This window comes from Artibeus jamaicensis, unplaced genomic scaffold (genome assembly GCF_021234435.1).
Source record: "Artibeus jamaicensis isolate MK-2021 breed Jamaican fruit bat unplaced genomic scaffold, CSHL_Jam_final contig_774, whole genome shotgun sequence".
In the NCBI taxonomy this organism is placed as follows: Eukaryota; Metazoa; Chordata; class Mammalia; order Chiroptera; family Phyllostomidae; genus Artibeus; species Artibeus jamaicensis.
Window position 1 is genome coordinate 1,762 of NW_026521963.1, and position 9,741 is coordinate 11,502.

General features: G+C 41.8%; 1 pseudogene; it reads left to right on the forward strand.

Moving 5' to 3' along the window:
• The first annotated feature begins 3,544 nt into the window (after positions 1 to 3,544).
• LOC128628471 (olfactory receptor 1L4-like) lies at positions 3,545 to 4,448 on the forward strand (annotated as a pseudogene).
• Positions 4,449 to 9,741: the final 5,293 nt, after the last annotated feature.

Sequence of the window (9,741 nt, forward strand, 5' to 3'; positions counted from 1 at the left end):
ATCAGATTGAAGTCGCAGTTTTAGGGGTGATGGTAGCAGTTCAGCAAAGGTACAGCCAAGGGAGAGAGACCAGGGATCCCTGGCTGTGTGATCTTTAACCAGCCTTGCCCCTGTTGGACAGAAGGAGGCTGAGGAGTGATAGCATTCCCTGAGCAAAGTGGGCCAGCGCAGATGGTCACCACACTGAAGGCTGTCCATCCCAAGTCTGGGTTTCCAGACCCCTAATTCCCTCTATTACATCCAGTCTCTCTGGCAGGGTAAGGAGAGAAGAATATAGCTGGTCGAGAGAGCTAACCCTTGGAGCTAAGACTGAAGAAGAAAGCTGAGAACAATGATGGAAGTCTTCAGACGCCATACTTAGCACTTTGCGCTGTACTGGATGGGCACTGGGCAGCCTGGCAGCGCAGTTCAGCTAAGTGGAAACATCCCTCGAAATCCCCCTGGGGCATCTCTCAAAGCCCCAGGGCTTCTCCCTCTCTAACGCTGTCAATCCCAGCCTACAGGAAACACACTGAAGTCTCTGGGAGAAGACAACATATCTGTCCTCAAGACCTGGGACTTCTAGCCTGAAGGGAGACCAGCCCACAGACTGCACAGACAGAGTTGAGGCCTGGCATACTGCTCATTAGGTGAGCAAAGCCAACATTCCTCTGTGTCTTCTCTCCTTGTGTCCTATTTCCTTCCACCCCAATCCACTGTGCCTCACAGTGTAGGGAAGAAGAGGCCACATTTTAGCTGTCCCCACCAACAAAACATCACCCTCTACCTTCCCATTCTTTCCCCATGCCTGAAATGCCCTTCCCACTCCCAAATCCCTAACTGGTGATCTCCTATGCATTCTTCCAACCCCAGTTCAAATCTCACCTCTTCTTGGAAATCTTCCCCCAATCAGCCAAACGGAGGAAATCGCTCATTCTTTGTTCATAGAACTAGTGTTGTGCATATTATATTGTGCTTGGCTGGAGGTCAAGGACAATGGCTGACCTACCTTTTTGGTCCTAGAGACCAACGTAATGCCAAAGCCAAAGCCAAAGCCAAAGAAGGCACTTGATAAATAAACATAAAATGTAGTTTTGAGCTGTTATACTGCCACCTGCAAACTCCACACAGCCTGATCCAGCTACAGCCCAGTGTCCAATAAAGAAAAATGCTGACAAAGCAAAGGGCGATCACAGTGAAGAAGAACCTGAAATTAGGTTTTATCAGAAAGAATATAAGGCACCAGGGGTGTTTCAGGTGGAGGAAAGTAGACTTACTAGATTTAGGATGAATTCTTTTGACCACTCTGTAAAAAGCCACAGAAAAAGAATTGATGTATAACACCCAGTGGGCAAAACTGAGTACAGGGTTCTCCTTTGCATAGCCCCGACTCTGAGAAGTCCCAGCTTATGTAGAACTAGGTATATAGCTACAGCCCTCCAGCAGTAGACTGGCCAGATTGCCTCTGGTAGCATCAGGAAACTGGAAGAAGCCATTAGAAGTTGTGGGAAAAGGAATGAATGTCTGCTGAGCATTCATTCTCTGCTACGTGGTTATACATACACTGCCTTATTTAATCTTAATGGCAATCCTGTAAGAGAGAAACAATCCCAATTTTATAGATGAGGAGATGGGGATGAAATGAAGAGAAGTCCATGTTCACATAGCCAGTCAGTATTAAAAACCAGCTGACTCTGCCCCCAAAGCCATGTTCTTTCCTCTGTGTCACACAGCTGTCCACAGTGGTGGGGAGGGAAGGTCGAGCTCTGCAGAAAAGAACCCTGCACCCTGAAAGAGAATGGATTGGAGAGGGGCAAGGTCCTGGCTCTTCAACACGACAGACTATGTTGGAGTAGGGGTGGGGTGGGGTTGGCATAGGCAGATGAAATCATGTCAGCCAATGGGTAACAGTGATAAATAATTACAAAAATTAAAAAATAGGATCTATCAGGGGCTTCTCAAAAGCAATAGGAATGGACACTGCGGTTGGCCCATAATCTCCTCATTTCTACCCTCCTTTTACCTCTGTTTTCACTAATTGCTCTTTAAAAGCTTCACTCAATAAATATTTATTGGAATATTTATTGAGTGAATAAAATTTTGTGGACAGATCACTGAGCAAGATAGTGAGATGCAGCTCCTTCCTGCAAGGAGCCTCCCTGCTAACAGCAGGGAGCTGACTTTGTGTACTCTGTGATTTCACTGAAACTTCACCCTCTTTACTGGCAAAGCAGGAACAGGCTAGACTACTAATAGAACATTTCTAGAAGATGTGGAGCAATGGAAGGAAAGTGCATGTTTTAAGAAAGCAATTGAGTGGGAGACAAAATGAGTGCATTGTTTACAACATAACTGAAGTCACTTGGGACACTAAGTTTTCTGCCGATGAGGTCAAAGCACAGACAAACCTTGTCCCAGTGTCATATGTAGATGTTTGACCTTCATTCCGTGCCTCTAACAATAACCCCACAAAATCCTTTGCCAGGGTCTGTATGCCCAGTGCCTCCCACACCATACTCTGACTGCTGGGTGAAACCCTATTCATTCTCTAAAATCCAGTTCAAATCTTTTAATTCTTCCCAAACTCCTCGTGGCAGGATAATTTACCCTGACTTAGTTCATAAAATTAGTAAAGTATGACACACTCTGCTAGCTACACTAGGTCAAACTGTTTGCCAGCAAAAGCTAAGTCTCACTTGTCTCTCTCTTCCCCATGTACCTAGTATAGGAATCATTAAACTATGGCACAAAGGCCAAGTCTGGCCTCCTATCTTTTTTTTGTGAATGATGTCTTATTGGAACACATCTGTGGCCATTCGTATACATATATTGTGCCTGTTTTCATGCTACAACAGCAGAGTTGAGTAGCTAGCTGCAACAGAGACCATATACCCACAAATCTTAAGTATTTACCATATGATCCTTTACAAAAACAGGTTTGCCGATTCCTGAGCTAGCACATCATATGTAGTGAATAAGTGGATGCAGCAAGGTGCTCTGTGAGGATGCTTCAAGGGGTGTTCAGATGACCTGGGTCCCAATTCTGCCTTTGAATATTTGTTTGACTAAGCAAATGATAATAATAGAAGATAGATGATAGATGGATAGATAGATAGATAGATAGATAGATTATAGACAGCTAAACAGACAGACTTCTGTATGCTTATTATATGCTAGATACTATGCTAACTATTTTAAATTTATTATCTACTTTATCCTCACAACCATCTCCAGGGATACTACCAGCATGTTTTTCATTGAAAGAAGAAGAAACTGAAACTCAGAGGGGTCAAACTTCCTGAGTGGCAGAGCCAGGACTCAATCTGGTCTGATCTGTTCCAAAGCTGGAGACCACCCACTACCCTAGGACACCCTTCTGAGATTCAATTTCTTCATACAATTAGGATTATTGAGTGAGCAATGTGGTCTTCAAGCCATGTTTAGGAAGCAGAAATTTTTTAATATTACATGGAACACCAACATACAGAAGTCTACCTAGGGATGCCAGAATTTAGGCCTGGTGCCTCATCTCACTCCCCAGCATCACCACCTGTCTGGTCACCCCATGGCCCTGGCCAACCTCACCTTCACCCCCAAGTTCCTCCTCCTGGGCCTGATGGACAGCCCTGACACACACCCCCTGCTGTTCCTGCTCTTCCTCGGCATCTATCTGCTCAACGCCCTGGGCAACTTGAGCATGGTGGTGGTGGTGAGGTCCAACAGGGCTCTCCAATGTATTACTTCTTGGGTCGCCTGAGCCTCGTGGACTTCTGTTTTACCACGGTCACTGTCCCCAGACTGCTGGCCAGCCTGCTTCACCCAGGCCAGGTCGTGCCCTTCCTGGGGTGCTTTGCCCAGCTGTACTTCTTTGTGGCCCTGGGCATCACTGAGAGCTGCCTCATGGCAGCCATGTCCCACGACCGCGAGGTGGCCGTCTGCCGGCCCCTGCACTATGCCGTGATCATGACGCCCTGGCGCTGCACAGTGCTGGTCGCTGAGTCCTGGGCCCTGTCCCACCTGCACTCGCTGCTCCACACGCTGCTCATCTCTGCGCTCTCCTACCCGCGCTCCTCTCTTGTGCGCCACTTTTATGTGACATGCCGGTTATGCCGAGCTTGGCTACTTCAGACACGTCAGCTGCAGAGGCTGCCATCTTCTCCGAGGGCCTGACCGTGGTGCTGACCCCGCTGCTCCTCGTGTCTCTCTCCTATGGGCGCATCTTCCTCACAGTGCTAAGGATGAGGTCTGCAGGCAGCCGTCGCCGCGCCTTCTCCACCTGCGGGGCCCACCTGGTAGTAGTGTCACTTTTCTTCGGTTCTGTCCTACTCAGCCCATTACAGCCCCCTGGCCAGCGTTGTGTATGCGGTGGTCACACCGACCTTGAACCCTTTCATCTACAGCCTTCCAACAAAGAAGTCAAGGGTGCCCTAAAAAGGCTCAGCTGGAGGGCTGCATCCCAAGAAGTGTAGATATAGTTATTACCCTGAATGGGTGGCTCAGTTGGTTGAGGGTCTTCATGTACCAAAATTTAGGGTCCATCCCGGATCAGGGAACATACCCAGGTTGACAGTTCAGTCCTTGGTCAGGGTGTGTATAAAAGGCAACTGATGGATGTTTCTCTTTTACACCAATGTTCATCTCTCTCTCTCTCTCTCTCTCTCTCTCTCTCTCTCCCTCCCCACCACCCATGATTTTCATGGTAAAAAAATTAAAAATAAACATAAACATAAAATTCTCCATGACTATTGCCCAACCCAATTTCCACTCCCATTCTAGTTATTTGTTTAGTACTTCTCTTTCTCTCAATCTCTGCCCCCTGTCATTCTTCCATGGTTTGGAAGCATAACTAGTATCATTCTCTGCATATTATTCTGCAATTTCCCTTTTTCATGAAACAATGTCTAGGAGATCTCTTATTACTACAAATAGAACTTCATTTTTAACCTCATAGAGCCCTATGCTGTGACATTGTACAAACATTCTTATTGATAATTTTTTTGCTCTTTTAATGTTTCACTATTTCAATGGTGTAATGATATCCTTATAAGAAAAACGATGAAAGGTAACATTTAGTGAGGAATAATCGTATGCTAGGCTCTGTCCTGGGTGCTCTACACATATGTCTCATTTAAACTGCACAAGATTCCAGGGTCGGGGTGAGGGGGAATTATTATTCTCATTGCGCAGACAACAAACAGGCTTAGAGAAACCAAGCAGCTTTCCCAAAGTCATAAGGCTAAGACATTCATCTTCTTCAGTGATTTTAGTCGAGTCAATGTTTTTTCACCATTTTAAGCAAATTTTAGTAATATTTAAGTTCTTAAGGTATAATTTTCCTCAGATTTTTAATTTCTTGTTTTAAAGTTGTATATAGTATTCTCATGGTTTTTAATGTCCCTTTTAGCTGTTAATTTTGCTCCTTTTCCACTCCTAGAGTTCTTTATTTATGCTTTTCTTCTTGTTTTATATGCTAACATTTTATCTCACATTAATATTTCCCAAGAACTAGCATTGAATTTGCTATTATTCCTCTATTGTTTCTTGATTTTCAACACTACTTTTTCACTTTCATATTTTTTTAATTCCTTCCTCCTATTTTCCTTGTGTTGATTTTGTTATACTTTTCTAGATTCTTGTGGCTTATATGTCCTCTGACTTCAGGAGAGGGGAGTTTCTGCTATGTTCACTGTTGATGGAACTTGACATCTCTCCTCTTAGCATTAATAATATGTTACTTTTCTTTTGAGAAGGGAGCTGATAGCCTTCTCAAGGCTCTCTGGTTCTGCTGATTCTCTTAAGCTCTGCTATCTTCTATCTGGTTCTGGTCTCTGTCCTCCAACTGCTACAGCATGCCTCACCCCTTATCCTGATGTCCTTTGGAGACACACTGGCCCTCAACTCAAGTGCCATCTAGGCTTCACCAGGGCACATAAGAACTTTTCAGATGTTTATGGCACAAAGTGATTGAGCAGATTTGTGTTTTTGTGTATATGGAGGTGGAGGTGGAATTTTAAACATGTTTCATCATGGCTCAGCACTGCCATGATGTGGCTGTGCCGTGTAGCGGGGGCTGTTCTGCAAAGCTGCCTCCTCCCAAGTAGTGGCCAACAAGGATGGAGCTCTCTCTATGCCTTCCAAGTTCACTATGCCCAAAACGACTTGGAAGATTCTATCATTCCCTTTCCTGGTTGTGGGGGAACCAAGAACAGGGCCCTACATTAACATTTAAATTCTCACTAGAAATACTCTTAGTTTATATTATTCTTGAAGTGGTCTGTAAAGTAATTCAAAAAGAGAAAAAAAAACCTAAATATTTGAAAGGACTATGCGCAATTATCAACATTTATATTCACTTTGATTGTATGTCTTCAATAACCAAATATTTAACTGAAAACCCTTATTAGAAAACAATAAGAAAATTCAATTAGGTGGACTGCTGTGAAGTTGATATACAAAACGATTAGTAACTCTTCTATGTACACAAATAATTACCTTTCCAAAGACACAAGAATAACCACCCCTAACATTTTAAATGTACAATACCTAGTACCAAATGAAGAAAATAATATACAGATATCAAACTAATAAATCTATAGTCTTCAAGTAAGAAAACTTGAATTAATGGGAAGACATTCCTTATTTATAGTTTGTAAGACAACTGTATAGCCAACTCTTCTTTAGAAGTCAATGTGACAATTCTATCTAATTCCAGTTAATTTCCCAACATATTTTTGTTAGTATTTAACAAGATAGATCTGAAGCATATCTGAAAAGATATGTGTGTTGGGAAAGTTTTGGAAGAGAAGTATATTGAGAAGGGCTTGTCACACAAGATATTTCAGATATATTATTATGAAGGCATACTTTATATAGTGCCAGTACATAAATAAGATGACAGCAATATAATAGAGTCCAAAAAGAGACTCAAGTATATATGAGTACTTAGTACATTGTGCAGGTAGTTTTTAACATTAGGGAAGATGGGGACAACTATCTTGCTGGGAAAGGGAAGAAGGAAAAGAGGGAATTGCCCTTAAGCCAAATTTTAGGCAGGTCAAAGGTAACTATGTGGAAACTAAAACAGTACAAGAACTAGGAAAAAAAGAAATGAGATCATACAATTTTGGAATAAAAGAATGCTTGCTAAACATGTTAAAGAAAAAAGATATATCATGAAGTAAAAAATCAACTTATTTATCTAATTTGAAATTCATAATCCGCAGTAAGGGCAAAATATACCACTACTAAAGTCAAAAATGCCACCAACACGAGAGATAAAGTGAGACTTTCCATACTAGGAAAACAGAAATCAACTCAAGGCAGAAGACATGCACAAATAACACACCAAAGGCAAAGTGGCTAATCAATATGCAGAGGTGTTTGACCTCATTGACACATACAGAAATTCAGTTTAAAAAAAGTAAAATCTTATCTTTTTATATCAGGTTGATCAGTACTTTGAAAGCAAAATATCCAGTGTTGGAAACATAGTTAAGAAACAATCACTCTCATTTACTTTTGCAGGGAGTTAACCTTAGAAGATTTTCATGGAGGCAATTTGGCAATCTCTACCCAATTATTAAATGTTCATATCCTTTGATCTATTTCACCCATTTCTAAGAATGCATTCTAGAAACACAGGACAAGTCTTTCAAAAACATATGGAACTGAAAATAAACTCTAAGCATTGTTCAAAATAATAAAAAACTGAAAACAATCCAATGTCCACCAAGAACAGATTATTTAGCAAAAAACAAGTATTGGAGAGGATATAGAGAAAAGGGAGCCCTGGTACACTACTGGGGGATTCCAGACTAGTGCAGCCACTGTGGAAAATAGTATGTAATTTCCTCAGAAAATTAAAAATGGATCTGCCTTCTGACCTAGCACTTCCACAGCTGGGGTTATACCCTAAGAATCCTGAAACACCAATTCAAAAGAACTCTGCACCCTAATGTTCATGGCAGCACAATTTACAATAGCCAAGTGCTGGAAGCAACCTAAGTGACCATCAGTAAGTGAGTGGGTCAAAAAGCTATGGCACATTTACACAATGAAATACTATGCAGCAGAAAGAAAGGAGCTCCTATGCTTCATGAAAGCATAGATGGATCTAGAAAACATCATGCCAAGTGAAATAAACCAAACAGTGAAAAACAAATACCATATGATCTCACCTATAAGTGAACCTAGTCAACAAAATAAGCAAGGAAAATATAATCAGAGACATTTCAATAAAGAAGAAACTGACAGTAACCAGAGGGGAGATGGCTACATTAATTTATTATTGTTGTTTTACATTATTTTAACTGTTGATACTATTGCAAAAGGGCCCATTCCCCGCCCGCCCCCACCATTTGCCCACCTCCACCCAGCCCCCACTCCCCCTTTCCTTTGGCCACCACCACACTGATGTCTGCATCTAAGTGTCCGCACACATATTCTGTGGCTGATCTCTTCATCTTCTTTCATCCAGCCCCTCACTTCCCTCTCCTCCCTGAGACCTGTCACTCTTGAACACTGAATTCTCCTCTGCCTCCAGCTCCCTAATCATTGTTGTGGGTGGCAGTGACTCTTGAAGAAGAAATTTCGCCTTTGAAAAGGCCAAATTGTAAAATTTCTAAATTGCAAACATTTGTAAAATTATAATGGCTAATTATAATCCTAATTAGTTTCACCATTGGTCATATTAACACATATAAAGATTTTCTTGAAATAAAATTTGTGATGTTTTAAATAAACCCCTGACTTACTCCAAAAAACTTCAGATTATTTAATAAATTATACTTAATGCATCCATTCAAGAAAACACTATTTAGCTTCTAAAAGCGTTACCTGTTTTGTATGAAATGATGAATTCAAAGTATATTTTACCCCTGGCTGGTGTAAGCTCAGTGGATTGAGCACGGGCCTGTGAAGCAAAGGGTCACCAGTTTGATTCCCAGTCAGGGCACATGCCTGGGTTGCAGGTCAGGTCTCCAGTAGGGGACACATGAGAGGCAACCACACATTGATGTTTCTCTCCCTCTCTTTCTCCTTCCCTTTCCCTCTCTGTAAAAACAAATAAATAAAATATTTTTAAAAATCTAGCTGAATGGATTTCATTTTTTTTAAAAACTGCATTTTATATGAAAACAATGAGGAAATAACATGTATAATTTAGACTTATTTACTTATTATATTCAATGTTAGTCTAAATATTTCCCAACTTTTAAATGCCTTCATGGGAGGGAGCAGAACTAGGGAGGGCTCTCACATTCTACCTCATTATTTATTTATTTTATTGTTTAGATGTTTTCCAGTGAGAATGTATTATTTCTATAATCAATAAATATTTTTGAAACACATAAAGTCAAAGTTGTCATTATTAGGAAAAGTTATGAATGAATATTAAGGTATAAATTCATTTCAGGAAACAGGAAAATGCATTCAACTCAATAAATATTTATTCTACATATTGTTGTGGACCGCTCGGCCTGGTTCCAGGAACTGTAACTCGACCCCCTGTAGCTAAGGACCTCTGGAATGCAAGGGGCAGGAGACAAAGCTTGTCTCTGGTAGCAAATCCTGCCTCAGTTTCCTCCCTGCCCCAAAAGCGTGGTCAGACGGGTAAGACCCCTCAGTGGAGGAGCAATCTAGGCCAGACACAATCACTTGGGAGGCCTTCATGGAAGGACTCGGGGGGGTGCTGCAACAAAGAGCAATGGACTCTTGCCCCCCAGCTTTGACAAAGCCCGAGTCCCCATGTCTTCTGGGAGAAAT